This window comes from Perognathus longimembris, chromosome 17, assembly GCF_023159225.1.
Source record: "Perognathus longimembris pacificus isolate PPM17 chromosome 17, ASM2315922v1, whole genome shotgun sequence".
Taxonomy (NCBI): domain Eukaryota; kingdom Metazoa; phylum Chordata; class Mammalia; order Rodentia; family Heteromyidae; genus Perognathus; species Perognathus longimembris.
Genome location: NC_063177.1, coordinates 7,067,724 through 7,086,441, shown reverse-complemented (window position 1 = coordinate 7,086,441; position 18,718 = coordinate 7,067,724).

The following is an 18,718-nucleotide window of genomic DNA, read 5'->3' as shown; positions in this document are numbered from 1 at the left end:
AATAAATCAATCCCAGAGCCAGATGGCCTCCAGGAACCCAGGAGCCCACAGCTGGAAAGTTCCTCCCCTTCCAACTTCCACCAATCAGACAGCAGTGACCAATGCCAGGAAATTATCTACAGAAGGAAAGAATCCTCTACACACACCACCAGCACTCCCACAATCCCTCTACTCATTCTGGGAAGCTGCTTTGGGCCCTCCTGTGACTGATTAGGAATCCGGGAATGAGAGTTCTGGAAAACTCCCTCCCTCTGAGGTGAAACCACATCAGTCAGGCCGCTGGCACACTGTCCCTCCATTGTGTTACTGTTGTGAGGCCTGGCCTCCCCTCCTGCTGGGCCCAACTAAACTTGCTGTGTTATGCCTTCTACCCAGGCTGGCCTCTTTGCAACTGGGGAGGCTGAAGATTCTCAGTGTGACAAGGACTCAGCTGAGGGAAGAGATTTGCCATCCTATAGACATTCAGTAATATCTGTACACTTTTCCCCTTCAATACTGGTGCTTCAACTTAGAGACTCATACTTGCAGGTACTATGCAAGCCACATCCCCAAGCTCTTTTTGTACTTTATGTATGTGCCAGTCTGGGGGCTTGAACTCAGGGACTAGGTGCTGTCCCTGAGCTTTTTTGTGCAAGGCTAGTGCTCTACCACTTGAGCCACAATCCTCAGATATCAGCCTTCTGAATAACTAGGATTACAGTCATTCATGATCCACTGGTGCCCAGCTTGTTTTGACTAGGTATCTGGTTGTTAGAGAACAGAGATGCTGCTAAATATTCTACAAGGCACAGCAAAATCCCTATAACAAAGAATTATCCTGTCCAAATGTCAACAGCTCATGGTTGAGAACCCCTGGTGCTGATCTTCTGTGTATCAGGAGCTGATTTGGTGGTTGGGAGATGGAACACACAGAAAAGAGGCCTGTCACCAGCCACAACGCCCAGTCCAAGTATCTAGGGCCAAGATGCCAGGCAAGGGTCCTCTTGAAAGTCTCAAAAGTACTCATGCTCTGGGTACCAGTGGTTCATACCTATAATCCTAGCTACTCAGGAGGCTGAGATCTGAGGATCTTGGTTCAAAACCAGCCCCTGAAGGAAAGTCCTTGAGACCCTTATCTCCAGTGAAGTACAAGAAAACCGGAAGTGGCGCTGTAGCCCAAGTGGTAGAACGCTAGCCTTGAGTAAAAGAGCCCAGGGACAGTGCCCAGGTCCTGAGGTCAAGCCCTACAACTGATCAAATAAAAAAAGACACAGAACTTAGACTTTGAAATTGAGCAGATTGATTTTTTAAATTTATGTATTGTTATTTTAGAGGTGATATACAGCAGTGTAACATTTACATCCATCAGGCAATAAGCACACTCCCTTTCATACAATGTCATCTGTTTCCCCATTCTCTCCCATTCCCTCCCATCTACACACTTTCATCAATGTCCCGTGCACTCCACTGTTGCACTTTTCACCCTTTTTCCTCTGATTCTGTGCCCTCCCCTCCCCATCATACAAATGAGCACATGAATACACTGTATATAAGGTAAAGACTATAGAGTCATCAGTCCTTTGTTTCCACAAAGGAACTCCTTTGGAGTTCCTTTCAGTATGTATATTATTTTATAGATATAGGAAGAGGCTCTTAGGCATTGCACCTTTGGGATTCTCTCCTAAAACTAACTTCTTTTGGTCTCACCATGTGTGAGTATCTAGAATCCTGTGTAAATGGTCATATTCCATTGCATTTTAGATTTAATTTCTACATATAAGAGATAACATGCACCGTTTGTCTCTCTGATCTTGGCTTACCTCACTTAACATGATTTGTTCCAGTTCCATTCATTTCTCTGAGAAAACTGAGTTTAAATCCCAGCTTTCTTACTGGACTTTGGGCAGCTCATTTAACTTTTCTATACCTGTTATCTTATTTATTTTTGGGACTTGAACCCAAGTACCCTTGGTATGTGTGTGTGCACGCGCTGGTCCTGGTGCTTGAACTTTGGGCACTTGTCTCTGAGCTTTTTTTTTTCTTGTCATGGGGTTTGTACTCTGGGCCTGTGCACTGTTCCTGAGCTCTTCGGCTCAAGGCTAGTGCTCAACCACTTGAGCCCCATCACCACTTCCAGTTTTCTGGCGCTTCACTGGAGATGAGTCTCCAAGACTTTCCTGCCTGGGCTGGCTTTGAACCATGTTCCTCAGATCTCAGCCTCCTGAGTAGCTAGGATTACAGGTGTGAGCCACCACTGTCCATCTTCCTTCTCACCTTCATACAGATTATATATAAATCATTCAATGGCCTTTTTCTTCTTTGTTTACATTTTAACATCTCTAAAGTCAGAATGTATCCTAAGTTGAAGGTATACCATGTTTTTGTCTTAAGCAAGACAAAAAAACAATAGTATGTATTACAGTTGATGCTACTTTAAATTCAGTGAAATGCAGTGCTATATACTTTACAGGAATATTGTGAAATCTAAATACATATAAAATGCTTGCTCCCAGTATTTGGGACTAACTAAAACAGAAGGATTTCTTCTTCTTCTTCTTTTGTCAGTTATAGAGTTTGAACTCAGAGCCTGGGCACTGTCCCTGAGCTCTTTTGCTCAAGGCTAGTACTCTACCACTTTGAGCCCCACAGTGCTACTTCTGGTTCTCTGGTTAATTGGAGATAAATGTCTCATGGACTTTCCTGCCCAAGCTGGCTTTGAGTGGCAATCCTCAGATCTTTCTCAGCCTCTTGAGTAGCTGGGATTACAGGAGTGTGCCACCAGTACAGGGCTAGCAGAAGGATTCCAACTACAAAGCCAGCATAGACTACGTAGTCAGACCCTATCTCAAAAGAAAAAAAAAAGTAATTGCATGGCATTTCTGCGTGTGTGTGTGCACATACATGTGTGCATGTGTGTACATGTGTATGCAACCCCAATCCCGGAGCTTAAATTCAGGACCTTGCATTCATCCTTGGCTTTTATCATAGAAGGCTGGTGCTCTATCACTTGAGCCACATCTCCATTTGTCACTTTTTGCTGGTTAATTGTAGATAACAGTCTCACAGACTTCTCTGTCCAGGATGGCTGTGAACCATGATCCTCAGATCTCAGCCTCCTAAGTAGCTAGGATTACAGGAGTGAGCTACTAGTGCCAGCCCTTTTCTTTATTGGTATTAATGGGATTTGAACTCAGGGATTCACACTTTCTAGGTAGACAATCTACCACTTGAGTCACACTTCCAGCCCCCTACTCTTAACAATAGCTAAGTGACCTATGTTTTTAGTATTCCTGGGAATTCAGCTCCTACATGTCCCTGGAACTTTGTCTCTCAGCACTGTCCCCCCATCCCACCCCAGCAGCTACACTGAATCACTTGTAGTTGCCCTAATGCTTTGTTTCTCTCTGCTTTCGCCCTGGCTTGTCTCTCTATCTGGGTTGCCCTTCTGGGATGACTCAGACTTTACCTCTTCTACAAAGGTGCCTGAGCTGCTGGGGTGGAGTAGAGCCTTTCTCCAAGCATCTTTCAGATGTGGCATCATTGTATCAGCGTTTGTTTACCTTCTTCCCTTTAGACCATCTGCTGCTCTAAGGGTTTTTTGTTTGTTTGTTTGTTTGTTGTTTTTTGTAGGTTATGGGGCTTGAACTCAATGCCTGGTGCTGTCCCTGAGCTTTTTTTTTTTTTTTGGTCAGTTCTGGGGCTTGAACTCAGGTTCTGGGCACTGGGCACTGTCCCTAAGCTTCTTTTGCTCAAGGCTAGCACTTTACCACTAGAGCCACAGTGCCACTTCTGGCTTTTTCTGTTTATGTGGTACTGAGGAATTGAACCCAGGACTTCATGTATGCTAGGCAAGCACTTTACTATTAAGCCACATTCTGAGCCCCCCACCCCCACCCCGTCCATTTCTGGTTTTTGAGTGATTAGAGATAAGAGATTCCTGGGGACTTTTCTGCCTAACCTGGCTTCAAACTATGATCCTCAGATCTCAGCCTCCTGAGTAGCTAGGATTATAGGCATGAGCCGCTGGCACCCAGCTTTTTTTTTTTTTTTTTAATCATTCCTGGCACATGGTAGAGCCTAGGACATTTCTGACAGCTCCAGTCCCTTCTCTGACCCTTATAATACACACTCATGTATGTGTATGTGTGTGTGTGCGTGCATGTGTGTGAGTACTAGGGCTTGAAATCAGGGCTTTGTGATTTTGCTAGGCTTTCTATCTCTCGAAAAGTTGACATTCTACTGCTTGAGCCACACTCTCAGTGTTTTGCTGGTTCATTGGAGATAGTCTCAGGGAGAGCTGGAAATATGACCTAGTGCTTGCCTCACATACATGAAGCCCTGGGTTCGATTCCTCAGCACCACATATATAGAAAAATCCAGAAGTGGCGCTGTGGCTCAAGTGATAGAGTGCTAGCCTTGAGCAAAAAGAAACCAGGGACAGTGCTCAGCCATGAGTTCAAGTCCCAGGACTAGCAAAAAAAAAAAGTCTCAGGAATTGCTTTGATTGGCTTTGATCTTCAAATCTCAGGCTCCTGAGTAACTGGGATTACAGGTTTGAACCACCAGTGCCCAGCTACATTCCTCTAGTAAGCTCTTCATGAATAAGTGGCATAGAAGGCTGGTGGGTTTGGTTTTGTGTGTGTGTGTGTGTGTGTGTGTGTGTGTGTGTGTGTGTGTGTGTATGTTTTGCCGGGAATCCAACTCAGGATCTCATATATACTAGGCAAACAATCTACTCCTGACTACACCTCTAGTTCCTGTGTTTCTTTTCTCTGCAAATAAAGCCAACCTATTGGAGTAGGCCTTTCAGCAGAGGGCTGACTTCCTTGAGCCCTTCACCAAACAATGGAGGCAGTTGTGAGTGTGGCAGGCTTTAACAATGGCCCACGAACACCTTGACAATTCTCCCGTGGAGAGAGGTAGGCCTGTGTACTCTTCTCTGTGGGTGCTATGGTAGCCTGACCCATAGAACATGGCAGAAGTGATGCTGCTCCATTCTCTGGACCCAGGCCCTAAGGAGCTGGCACCTTCCACTCTCTCCCTTTTGGACAATTACTCTAGAACCCAGTCACTCTCCACAAGGTCCAACTTCAGAAAGGGTCCACATAGTGGGCTCCCAGGTAAAAGCCAGCACTTCCTGCCAGACACATGAGTGATGAGAACTTCGGTTTGTCAGGCCACCCCAGTCTTTCAATCTTCCATGTCTCAGACATCCCCAAGTAGAGAAGTCACCTCCACAGGTCCTGCTGGAATTCCAGACTTGCTGGCTCCAGAGGCATAATGAAATGGTCATTCTATGCCACAAGGTAGTATTCCTTAACAAGAACTGGGCTAGACTTCAGCGGCTCACACCTGTAATCCTACCTACACAGAAGGATAAGATCTAGAAGACTGAGGTTTAAAGGTAGCCGGGACAGAAAACTTTATGAAATCCCACTTCCAAAACTTTATGAAATCCCACTTTCCAATCAGCAAAGAGCTGGACCGGAGGTGTGACTCAAATATTGTCAGTCACAAGCATGAAGCCAAGCAAGCGCAAGGCTAGTTCAAACACCAGTACCAGCACAAAAATAACAAAATGAAATAAATAAAAAGAAAAATAACAAGGGCTGGAAATGTGGCTTAGTGAGATAGTGTTTGCCTTGCATTCATGAAGCCCTGGTTTGATTCCTCAGCACCACATATATAGAAAAAGCCAGCAGTGGCACTATGGCTCAAGTGGTAGAGTGCTAGCCTTCAGTGAAAAACTTGAGGGACAGTGCCCAGACCTTAGTTCAAGCTCCACAACAGGAAATAATAATTTTAAGCCAGGCACTGGTGGCTCATACCTGTAATCCTAGCTATTCAGGAGCCTGATATCTGAGGATTGAAGTTCAAACCCAGCCTGAGCAGGAAAATCTGTGAGACTTTTATTTCCAATTAACCACCAGAAAGCTTGAAGTGGTGCTGGGGCTCAGAGTGGTAGAGTGCTATCCTTGAGCAAAAGAGCTCAGGGGCAGTGCCCAGACCCTGAGTTCAAGCCCCATACCCAACAAAAAAAGAAAAAAGGAAAGAAGGAAGGAAGGAAGGAAGGACACTGAGAACAGCTAAAGTGAGTGATGAACGACTCCAGTCCAGGATCTCTCATGATGTTATGGATACCATGTTGGACTTGGTTGTAGAAATCTAAGGTATGAGTGATTCTGGAAGATCATCTTCCATCTTCCAGAATGGCTCAGTAGTTTGGCAAGTTGGTGTTGCTTGCTGGTGGAAGGCCTTAATTCTAAGACACGTGGCTCTTTCCAAGGGATTCTTTCAAGTGTCCCCATAACATTGTTATCTCATGATCTGAGACAATACGGTAGAAGCTGTACTTTCCTTTATGGTCAAGCTCAAAAGTTACACACCATGGTTTTTGCAACAGCCCTTTGTTACACAGATAAGCCCTACTGGTTGTGGGAAGGGACAACAGGATGAAACTTGAAGAGGACTTCCACTGGAGGCCATTTTGGAGGCCATCTACTGCACATGTAGACACAATTAATTCAATAATGCTATCAGGTCAAATCTTCTAGCCTCATTCTGAAGAGGTGAAAATGAAGGTATAGCTATGTGGAGGAACTTGCTCAGGCCCATAGCTTTGCAAGGAGTAAATCTGGAATTTAACCTCAGGCAGCAAGGCTCCAGGGCTGAAGCCTAAACTTCCAGTATTGTGGAGGCCTTTAGATCCATTGTAAGCCTGAAGGAACATGGTGGTTAAGAGGGCTTCAGCTTTGGAAAAAGGAACAGCAAGATGGTGGCAATCATTCTGAAACTAAGTTAAGCAAATGAAAAGTAGGTAGAGCACCAATCCTGAGCGAAAAAGTTAGGGAGAAGCTGGGTGCTGGTGGCTCACGCCTATAATCCTAGCTACTCAGGAGGCTGAGATCTGAGGAAGCCAATCTGGGCAGGAAAGTCTATAAGACTGTTAGCTCCAATTAACCAGCAAAAAGCCAGAAGTGGAGCTGTGGTTCAAATGGTAGAGCACTTGCCTTGAGCAAAATGAAGCCCAGGGTTAGCACCTAGGCCCTGAGTTCAAGCCCCAGGACAGGCATGAAAAAAACAACAACACAAAATGTTAAGAGGGAGCACAAAGCCCTGAATTTTCAAGTCCCAGTACTGGCACAAAATAAAACAATTATAACAAAAAATGAGGCTGAGATCTGAGGATTGAAGGTCAAAGCCAGCCCAAGCAGGAAAGGCCACGGGATTCTTATCTATAATTATCTACCAAAACTGAAAAGAGGAGCAAGTGGTGAAGCACCAGCTCTGAGCAAAAGAAGGCTGAGAGCTGGAGGCCCTGAGTTCAAGCTCCAATTACTCCCCGCTCCCAAATGCAAATGAGGGCAGGAAGGGACTCAGGTTTTTGGAAGATGATGGGATGTGATGATGAAACAGTGAGAGTTTATCACAAGTGTCTGGGAAAACACATCCACATGGGGCCAGGGAGCCCCAAACTAGGGGAGGGGCAGGGATGGGTTTCCAAAGAAAAAGCTTATTGATAAGGTTTGGAAATTTCCATCCTCACTACTGCCAACAAAGGAACCCTTGATTTCAAAAACCTCCTTGGATTCACCTGACTCAGATGAGTCTAGCCCATCCGTGAGTTCAAAGAAGTTACTGAGCATTTATCACAGAGCCAGGTGCTAGTCTGGACTTGGAGACCTATGCATGCCAAGGTGAGTGAAATTCTTGCTTGCTAGGAACTTGGAGTCTATTAGGGGAGACAGACAAGTTACTGGCCAAGTGATGATGCGATAATGAGAAAACACAGGGGTCTTGAGGTACAGAAAAAGAGATGTGATGTTTAGGCTTGTTGCTCTTGTAAGGCTAGGTTGGGAAAACTTTTCCAGAGGGAACAGCAGTACAGAGAGGCTCAGAGGAGAGTGAGCCAGGATGCCACATTACTCACTGAGTTGCAAGGCTGACATAAGATGGGAGGGGAAGCAGAGAAACTAACAAATAAAGCACTGATTCTGCGATCGTGTGTGTGTGTGTGTGTGCGCGTGCGTGCGTGCGTGTGTGTGTGTGTGTGTCTGTGCATCTGTATGTCTGTGTGTTTACTGGTCCTGGAGCTTGATCTCTGGGCCTGGGCACTAGCAAATGAGCTCGTTCGCTCAAGGCTAGTGCCCCAGCACTTTGAGCCACAGCACCACTTCTGGTTTTCTGGTAGTTAACTGGAGATAAGAGTCTCACACATTTTCCTGCCTGGGCTGGCTTTGAACCTCCATCCTCAGATTTCAGCCTCCTGAGTAACTAGGATTACAGGTGTGAGCCACCAGCAACTGGCATTCTGGCTTTTTTTTTTGCCATTCCTGGAGCTTGAACTCAGGGCCTGGGCACTGTCCCTGAGCTTCTTTTGCTCAAGGCCAGCACTCTACCACTTGAGCCACAGCTCCACTCCCAGCTTTTTAGTGGTTCATTGGAGATCAGAGTCTCACGGACTTCCCTGTCTAGGCTGGCTTCAAGTTGGGATCCTTAGATCTCAGCCTCCTGAGTAGCTAGGGTTACAGGTCAGCCCCTGGTGCTTGCTGGCTTCTAATGCTGTTCTTGAAGGAAGCTGAGAATCACCTGGATGGGCTTTGCTCAGATGGTATCCCTCCTTCCACCCAGTGGGTGAAGGCAGCGGCTTGTCCTCAGTGGCAATATTCCCAGCATTCTGCCATGTGGAGGAAGACTTGGTCCTGCAGGTGTGAATGTGCTCATCATCTTGGATGCACCTACTGGAGGGGTTGAGGTTGAGAGAAAGCACATGAGGGGGCGGTACCCAGTCTGGGCCTCCAGGTTCAAGTGTTAACAGGATGCCGCTCCAGGCATGGAGAAGGGGCTTTGAGCTCACACCTGTAACCCTAGGTACTCAGAAAGCTGAGATCTGAAGGTCAAAACTTGAAGCCAGTCTGGCAGACAAACCTATGGGACTCTTCTCTCCAACTAACTGACAAAAAGCTGGAAGTGGAGCTGTGGCTCAAGTGGTAAAGTGCTAACCTTGTGTGGAAAAAAAAAAGCCAAGCAACAGTGAAAGGACCTGAGTTGAAGCCCTAGGACCTGTGCTAAATGAATAAATGGTTAGGATGGTCAGGCTGTAAATACCCACATTCCACACTCCTTTGTGGGTAACAGTGAGCATAAGAGAAATAAGGAATCCGAGCTCCAAAAGGAAGAGATAAAGAAGAGGAAGAAGGGGAAAAATAAAATATAACTTCTAGTTCTCTGGATTTTTTTTCTGAAGTTAAAGAAATAGAATTGAGCCTCTGTCTCTGGTTTCCTGCTAAAGCAAAATGGAAGACCTAGGCTAGGAGTCCAAGCTACAGTGCCCCCAATTCTCAGCCTCCTCTCCATCTGTGATGTTGTGATATAATAAGAAATATATATTTGGTCTTTGTCCCAGTTCCTGCCACAGAGCTCCTAAAACCTTGGAATTTCCTGAGTGATTGGGGGCCAGGGACATCTGCTGCTGTTCATAGCAAATCCCTTTCAATCATACCTGAGTTCTGAGTTCATGCTAATGAGACTCACAAGGATGGGCTTGTTGCCAGATGGTGGGAATTATTTGTCTTATCTGTCCCTACCCCCAATCAATGCTGAGGGGAGACTGGCTGGAGTCTCAATTCAGTTACCAATGGCCAGGGATTTAATCAATCTTTGCCAATATAATGGAGCCTCTATATTAATCCTACACAGTGGTGTTCTCAAAGCTTGGCATTGGTAAGTATTTGAAGGTATCAAGAGAATGTCAGCACCAGGTGCTGGTGGCTCACTCCTGTAATCCTAGCTACTCAGGAGGCTGAGATCTGAGGATCACGGTTCAAAGCTATCCCAGGCAGGAAAGTTGGTGAGACTCTTATCTCCAATTAGCCACCAGAAAACTGGAAGTGGCACTGGGGCTCAAAGTGATAGAACACCAGCTTTGAGCAACAGAGTTCAGGGACAGTGTCCAGACTCTAAGTTCAAGCCCTGCAACAAACAAAAAAAGAAAAAGAGGATGCCAGACCCAGATAATGCAGAAGCTCTTAGCCCTTGTTTGTACCTCACACTTTGCATCTCTTCCATTTGGCTATTCATGCATATCCTTTGTAATGTCATGTTTGTATGTAGGTATGTAGGTAGGTAGGTATGTTTGTATGTACGTATGTATATATGTATGTATGCATGCACACATGCATGTATGTAAAGAGAAATACATTAGCCTGGTATTGATGGCTCATACCTCTAATCCCAGCTACTCAGGAAGCTGAGATCTGAGGATTCCAGTTCACAGCCATCCCAGGCAGGATAAGTCTGTGTGACTCTTATCTCTAGTTAACCATAAAAAAGCTAGAAGTGGAGCTGTGGTTCAAGTGGTAGAGCACTAGCCTTGAGTATAAAAGTTAAGGGACAAAGCCCAGGCCCTGAGTTCAAGCTCTAGTACTTGCATGTCTGCACACACCTGTGCATGCGGACACACACACACAAATTATCAACATTGGTCTCAAATTTGTGGGCTCAAGCAACTCTCTGCCTCAAGCTTTTGGAATAGCTGGGATTACAGGTGTGTGCCACCAAGCCTGGCCTGCAATGTCCTCTATAAGTAACTGGTAGATATCAGTAAATATTTCCCTGACATTTGTGAGTCATTTTAGCATGCCTCAGACTTTTTTGCCTGGGCTGGCTTCAAATTTCTATCCTCCAGGTCTCAGCCTCTAGGATTACAGGTGTGAGCTACCTGCACCCTGAAAGCTCTTCTCTCCCCTCCCCTGCCCTCCTCTCCCCTCTCCTCTCTCCCTCCCTTCCTCCCTCCCTTCCTTCCTTTTTCTTTCTTTTTCTCTTTCTTCTTGCCGGTCCTGAGGCTTGAACTCAGGACCTAGGCACTGTCCCTGAGCTTCTTTTGCACAAAGCTGCCACTCTACCACTTGAGCCACAACGCCACTTCTGGCCTTTTCTGAATAGTTTATTGGATATAAGAGTTGCACTGACTTTCCTGCCTAGGCTGGCTTTGAACTGCAATCCTCAGATCTCAGCCTCCTGAGTGGCTAGAATTACAGGTGTGAGCTACAGGTGCTTGGCTTCGGAAAGGATGTTGTATTTTTTTATTTGTTTTTGTATGGTATGAAGGTAGGACTTGGAAGGAACTCTGCTACTCTGTGACACCATTTTTTCCCCCTTTAAACCCTTGGGCTTGGAGTAGGACAGCCCCTTTCTCCTGAGACGATGGGAAGAAAGGAAGCATGATATTTTCCCTGGGTTACAGGCTTCTTATACCTGTTCTAGCCTCTTAGTACTGTAGGCTGTTAAGACCACTGCCAAGAACCCTCATCCAGGCCCCAGCCCCTTTCTATGTTGGTCAGCTCCTTCGGGGCATACATCTCATTCTCTTCATTTGTTCATCTAGGTTCCCAGAACCTAGCTCAGAGTAGAAGCTCAGGGAAAATTGGCCAGGGGATGAATGGATGCCTAATTTGTTGTCTACTTTTTGGCTACATCTGCCTTCAGATGTCCACGTGTACCCTACATTCAACTCCCAGAGGACCTCCAATGCACTGAGATCTGGGAGGACACTGCATGTGCAAAGAAAAATCAGATTCCACATAGCACATAGTCAGCTATGAAGAAGCTTATGCAACCATTGTATTTCCCACAAAGAACTTGAGCATCTCTTATATTATCCCTTCAAACTCAAATGCCTTATTCAACACCCAACTTGAACTTTAGAGCTCAGCTCAAAGGCTCCTTTCTTTTATCTTTTTCCTTCCTTCCTTTTTTTTTTTTTTCATCAGTTGTGGGGCTTGAACTCAGGGCATGGGTGCTGTGCCTCATTTTGTGTGCTCAAGGCCAGTGCTCTACCACTTTGACCTACATCCCCACTTCCGGTTTCCTGGTGGCTAACTGGAGATAAGAGTCTTCAGGACTTTCTTTCCCTGGGCTGGCTTTGAACTGCTATCCTCAGATCTCAGTAGTAGATCTCTTGAGTAGCTAGGATTACAGTCATGAACTACCAGTGCTGGGCTGTCAAATATTCCTTCTTTCATGAAGTCTTTTTTTCACAGTTTCATCCAGTCCAGTAAGAAAACCCACTTATTTTTCTGCATTTCCAAGGCCTTGTTTCTTCCTAATATGAGACTTGTGGCATTCATTCACTCATTTGTTTATTCAGTTAGTGAAACATATTAAGTGCCTCTATTCTCATAGTGCTAGTTCTGCATACTAATTTGTGAGTCTTCTTCAAGGTGTAGGAGCTGACTAAAGACCCCCGCCCCCCAACATTCATCAGGGACTCCTGAAAAATGCTAAAGAACTCTTGGATTGCTTGAGTGTCTGGTTCCTGGCAGAGGCAGATGAAATTTCTGTCTGACGCAAAACATCTCAAATTTAGGCCCTTGAGATTCCTACAGATTAAAATTAATAATACATGATCTCACAACCCTGAGTCACTGACACACAAGGCAACAATCCACAAGTAAGAATTGTCAAGACACAAGTGTAGATTTTGATCTAGGAGGATATAAAGACTAGTATCCTAAAAATCTCAAACTATAAATGAAATATTTCAAGGAAATGTGAAGGAACAAAATGAGAATGGAACAGGAAACTATTAAAAGTGATCAAGATGATGGGCTGATGCAGCTGATTCCTGCTAGAAGGCTGCCTTGGATCTGCTGAAACTAAGATTTTGGGGGGACATTCTTTCTGTGGTAACCTTCCTACTCCTCTGAGTTGACTGGAGTTGACAAGCTCTATTAAGAAAATTGTAAAGCATGAGTGGCAAGCTAGAAGGTCACTCCCTATACAGGTCTCTAGGTGTTCACAGTGAGACCAAAGGAGGATACTCTTAGGAGAGGAACACAAAGGCACAATGCTTACATACATCTGGTCACATAAAATAGTATTTATTGAAATTCATTTATAGGAAATAGAAACAAGATTTTTTCTTTTTTCTCTGTCTTTCGGAATGTAAGGATTGGCACAGAAATGGAGGGACAAAGGGTGAACAAATGCAGCAGTGGTACTCACTGGACACTATGTGGAAATTAACTATACAACTTGTGGGTGGGAATGAGAGGGAAATACTAGGAGATAGTGAAGGGGAAGAGGTGACAGTGTCCAAAAAGAAATGTACTCTTTACCTGACTTACGTAACGGTTCCTATCCCTCTGTATATCACCTTTATAATAACAATAAAAAATTTAAGAAATAAAATGAAAATGTAATTGAAGTTAAAATTTCTTGGGGCTGGGAATATGGCCTAGTGGCAAGAGTGCTTGCCTCGTATACATGAAGCACTGGGTTCGATTCCTCAGCACCACATATATAGAAAACACCAGAAGTAGCGCTGTGGCTCAAGTGGAAGAGTGCTAGCCTTGAGCAAAAGAAGCCAGGGACAGTGCTCAGGCCCTGAGTCCAAGGCCCAGGACTGGCAAAATAAAATAAAATAAAATTTCTTTTTCTTTTTTTTTCTTTTTGCCAGTCCTTGGGTTTGAACTGAGGGCCTAGGCACTGTCCCTGAGCTTCTTTTGCTCAAGGCTCGCACTCTACCACTTGAACCACAGCGCCACTTTCAGCTTTTTCTGTTTATGTGGTACAGAGGAATTTAACCTAGGGCTTCACATATGCTAGGCAAGCACCACCACTAAGCCACATTCCCAACTCAGACTTTAAATTTCTTAAGAATTATTAAATTCTTGTAGTCAGGTTTGGTGGCTCATGCCTGTAATGCTAGGTACTCAGGAGGCTGAGATCTGAGGATTGTGGTTCAAAGCCAGCCCAGGCAGGAAAGTTTGTGAGATTCTTATCTCCAATTAACCACTGGAAAACTGGAATTGGAGCAGTGGGTCAAAGTGGTAGAGCACTAGCCTTGAGCAAAGAGCTCAGGGACAGCGCCAAACCCTGATTTCAAACCTCATGACAGTCAAAAATGAATGAATGAATGAATAAAACAAACAAACAAATGAATGAATGAATGAATGAATGAATGAGTAAATAAATAAAAGGTCGTCCAGGCAGAAAAGTCCAGGAAACTATCTCCAATTAACCAGCAAAAATCCAGACTCGATTCAAGTGGTAGACTACTAGCTGAGTAAGCAAACTGAACAAGCTCAAGATCCTGAGTTCAAATCCTGATACCCCCAAAAGTAAACAAACAAATAAATAGGTAAAATGGATACCTAGTACTGAATGTGGTTATATTGCAAAAAAAGTAGAGAAGGCACAGTAATATTGTTTCATATGAATAATTTTAAAAATCCTTACAATAGGGGCTGGGAATATGGCCTAGTGGCAAGAGTGCTTGCCTCATATACATGAAGCCCTGGGTTCGATTCCCCAGCACCACATATATAGAAAATGGCCAGAAGTGGTGCTGTGGCTCAAGTGGCAGAGTGCTAGCCTTGAGCAAAAAGAAGCCAGGCATAGTGCTCAGGCCCTGAGTCCAAGGCCCAGGACTGGCAAAAAAAAAAAAAAAATCCTTACAATAGAGGCTAGCAGTAGAGGCTGTTCAATCTGATTAAAATACAATAATCATCAGCAGGGGGAAGATGAGTGGGGAGAGACTATATGTAGCCAAAGTATTTTATATGCATGGATAAAAATAGGACAATGAGGGCTGGGAATATGGCCTAGTGGCAAGAGTGCTTGCCTCCTATACATGAAGCTCTCGGTTCGATTCCCCAGCACCACATATATGGAAAACGGCCAGAAGGGGCACTATGGCTCAGGTGGCAGAGTGCTAGCCTCGAGCGGGAAGAAGTCAGGGACAGTGCTCAGGCCCTGAGTCCAAGGCCCAGGACTGGCCAAAAAAAGAAAAAAAAATAGGACAATGACACCTGAGTACTAGAGAGAATGAGGTAGATGGTACACATTGTATGCATGTATAGGAATGTCAAGGACACTGATAGTTTTTGTGTGCATGCTGGTACTGGGGCTTGAACTCAAGAGTCTTGTGTTCTTCCTCAGCGAGGCTTTTCTCCACTCATAGCTAGAACTCAAACACTTCAGCCATGGCCTCTTGCTGGTTACTCGGAGATAAGAGTCTCTAGATTTATCTATGGATTTGTCTGCCTGGGCTGGCTCTGAACACAGTCTTCAGATCTCAGCCTCTTAAGTAGCTAGAATTTACAGATATGAATGAGCCTTTGGGGCTTAGCTAACCAACAAAAGTCTTCAAAAACAAACAAACAAATCTTCCTGTCTGGATCCAACAGTACAAACAGTACATTGAACAGAACCAGAGAACTGGTGAACTGGAAGATATGGCTGAAGAGACTGCCCGGATTGTATCACTAAGATACAAAGAATGAAAGGTCAGAACACATGGTGGGCAGACCGCAAAGGTCTAGACACTTCTAATCAGAATTGCCAAAGGAGAGAACACAGAGGGTGGAAGGAAAAAATAGCTATGTCTCTTAAAACATGGAGATGTGCTGAGAAATGTGTCCTTGGGTGATTCCTTTATGCAAAGGTCATGCACATGCTGACATCGATCTAGATGGCATGAGTCAGTCACTATGATGGTCCCTTGATGAAATCTTGAGAGACTGAAACTTTTTTTGGTGGTGGTAGAGCTTGAAGTCAGGGCCTGAGTGCTGCCCCTGAGCTTTTTGCTAACTAAGGACCTCATGTATGCTACACAAGTGTACTACTACTGAACTACCTGTAGAAATGGTGGTATTGTTTTGAGACAAGGTCTTGCTACATGTAACCTAGGCTGGCTTTGAACTCAAGTTATGACTTAAAGTTCCTGAATACTAGGATAATAGGGATGTGCCACCATACACCTCTTCCCTTAAACATTTTTTTAAATAAGTGGAAGGAACATGCTTCAGTAATTATATGCCAGGTGTGGCCGAGCACACATATTGTAGTACTTGGGAGGCTGAAGCAGGAAGATCTTGAGTTTGAGGCCAGCCTGGATTACTATAGCAAGACCCTGCTGATTATTAGTGGGTCACATCTGTATTTTTAGCTACTCAGGAGGTGCAGATATAAGAACCAAGATTCAAAGCCAGCCCAGGCAGAAAAGTCCATGAGACCCTTATTTCCAATTAAATACCAAAAAGCTGGAAATGGCTCTGTGGCTCAAAGTGGTAGAATACTAGCTTTGAGTAAAAACAAGCTCTTGGAAAGTGCCTAAGCCCTGAGCTCAAGCCGTAGGACCAGTGCAAAATCAAACCAACAAACAACAACAAAAAAAAAATACACTCCCAGAAAACAAAAGATTGAAACAAACATTCATCATGACACATGCCTTTAATCCCAACTACTACAGAAGACTGCAGTTCTAGGCCACTCAGGACAAAAGTTCACAAGTTGCCAACGAAAAGGCTAAGAATCTCCATGTATCATCCCAGCTACTAAGCATAAATAGGAAAATAACCAGGCCAGCCAGAGACCCAATCGTAAAAATGACTAAAGCAAAAGGACTAGGAATGTGGCTCAAGTGCTACAGTAACTACCCAGCCAACTGGAAGCCCTGAGTTCAAACTCCAGTACCAACAAGGAAAAAGAAATAAAAATATAAATTTAAAAATGATGGAAAAAGAGCTATGGCTCAAGTGGTAGAGTACTACCCATGAGCTAAAAAAAAAAAAAAGAGCTCAGGGACAGCACCCAGGCCTCAAGTTCAAGCCTTAAGATAAAAAACAAAAACAAAACAATTTTAGCCAGGCACACATAGTTCATGCCTGTAATCCTAGCTACTTAAGAGGCTGAAATCTGAGGATTGTGGTTCGAAGACAGCCTGGGCAGAAAAGTCTATGAGACTCTTTTTTTTTTAGCCAGTCTTGAGGCTTGAACTCAGGGCCTGGGCTCTGTCCCTGAGCATGTGCTTAAGGCTAGTGTTCTACCACTTGGGCACCACTTCCAGATTTTTCTGTGTATGTGGTACTGAGGGACCAAATCCAGGGCTTCGTACATGCTAAGCAAGCACTCTACCACTAAGCCACATACCTAGCCTATGAGAATCTTATCTTCAATTAAATCACAGAAAAAGCCAGAAGTAGAGCTGTGGCTCAAGTGGTAGAGTGCTAGCCTTGAGCAATAGGAGCTCAGGGACAGCACCCAAACCGAGAGCTGAAGCCTCAGAACAAGGTGAAAAAATTAAAAAATGATGAGAGATAGCATAATAAACATGTCAGTATTTGTCACAAGTATTTTGTACTGTACATAATTGCATGGGTTTTGCTTTTGAGGCTAGTAACACAATAGGAATAAACCAACCTACTGATGAGGTGTGTGTGTTTGTGTATGGGGTGGGGGGTGGTTCCTAGGGTTTGAGTTTGGGGCCTGGGCACCATCCCTGAGCTTTCTGCTCAAGACTAATGCTCTACCACTTGAGCCATAGATCGATTTCTGGCTTTTTTGAGTGTGGTTAATTGGAGATAAGAGTTATGGATTTTCCTGGCCAGGCTGTCTAGATCCTCAGATCTCCATCTCCTCAATAGTTAGGACTATAGGTATGAGCCACTATACTCTCAGTTTATCAATAATATTTTACAATCAGGAAATAATCTGGACTCCAGTGGCTCACACCTGTAATCCCAGATACTTAGGAGGCTGAAACCTGTAGTCTGAAAGTTCAAAACCTGGAAGTGGTACTGTGGCTTAAGTGGTTGAATGTTGGTCTTGAGCAAAAGAAGCTCAGGGACAGTGCCCAGGCACCAAGTTCAAGCCCCAGGTCTGACAAAAAAAAAAAAAGTTCAAAGCCAGTTGTGGCAAGAAAATCCTTGGGACTCAATCTCTAAAACCAGGGGGGAAAGCCAGTCCAGAAGGTTAACTCAAGATTTATAGACCACCAGCTAAACAATCAAGTTGAGCAAACTTGAGGTCCTAAGTCCAAACTCCATGGGGGGGGGGGGGGCGGATAATGACATCATCTATAAAGCTCATAGTAGGCTGAGCAGAGTTCTTTACAGTTAATACATATTGCACTTCTTTTATGCCTATACTGTCCTAAGGACTTAAAACACCAAAATGAGTAAGGCAGACCCATCTCCCACCTGGAGAGTTCACAGTGTATTGGGTATGACAGATGTAGAAGAAACAATTACAATATGTTGATCTGGCCTGATTGGAGGGCAAGAGAACTGGCAAACACACATATATTTATATAACAGCATTATGAATATTTTCCTACTAATACAGGAATCTCCCTTGTGTTTATCAATTAGGAGAGGGCTGTTTTTTAGGGGATGGCAGCTGCTCTGTTCACACATCCTTCCTCTGGACAGAAGACAGGTCAGATGTCTGAAGACTCTTGGATTTCTTCTCCTGCAAATGGAGAGGGCATGATCCTCCTCAGAGTCTTCTTTAAGGCTATAGACTAACTCTGTGATCACAGGCTGAGTGGCAGGGTGCAGGCCCCTGAGGAAGGCAGAGGGGACATGAAATGGCTAATGTTATACAAAAGAATGTCAATGAGACAGGCCTTGTTGGTTCGTGTCTGCAATCTTAGGTACCCAGAAGGCTGAGATCTGAGGATCTTGGTTTAAAGCCAGCAACAGCAGAAAAATCTGTGAGACTCTTCTAATTAATCAGGGAAAAAAATCCGGAAGGGGAGGTGTGCGAAGTGGAGGTCTGGCTCAAGTGGTAGAGCACTAGTCTTGACTAGTCTTGAGGGGAAAAGCCAAATGGAAGTGAAAGGCCCTGAGTTCAAGCCCCAGTCCTGTGTGCACTAGCACACAGTACACACACCCACGTCCACACCCACACCCACAATGTCAGCGAAGGAGCTCCTGGAGGCATAGAATGTTGA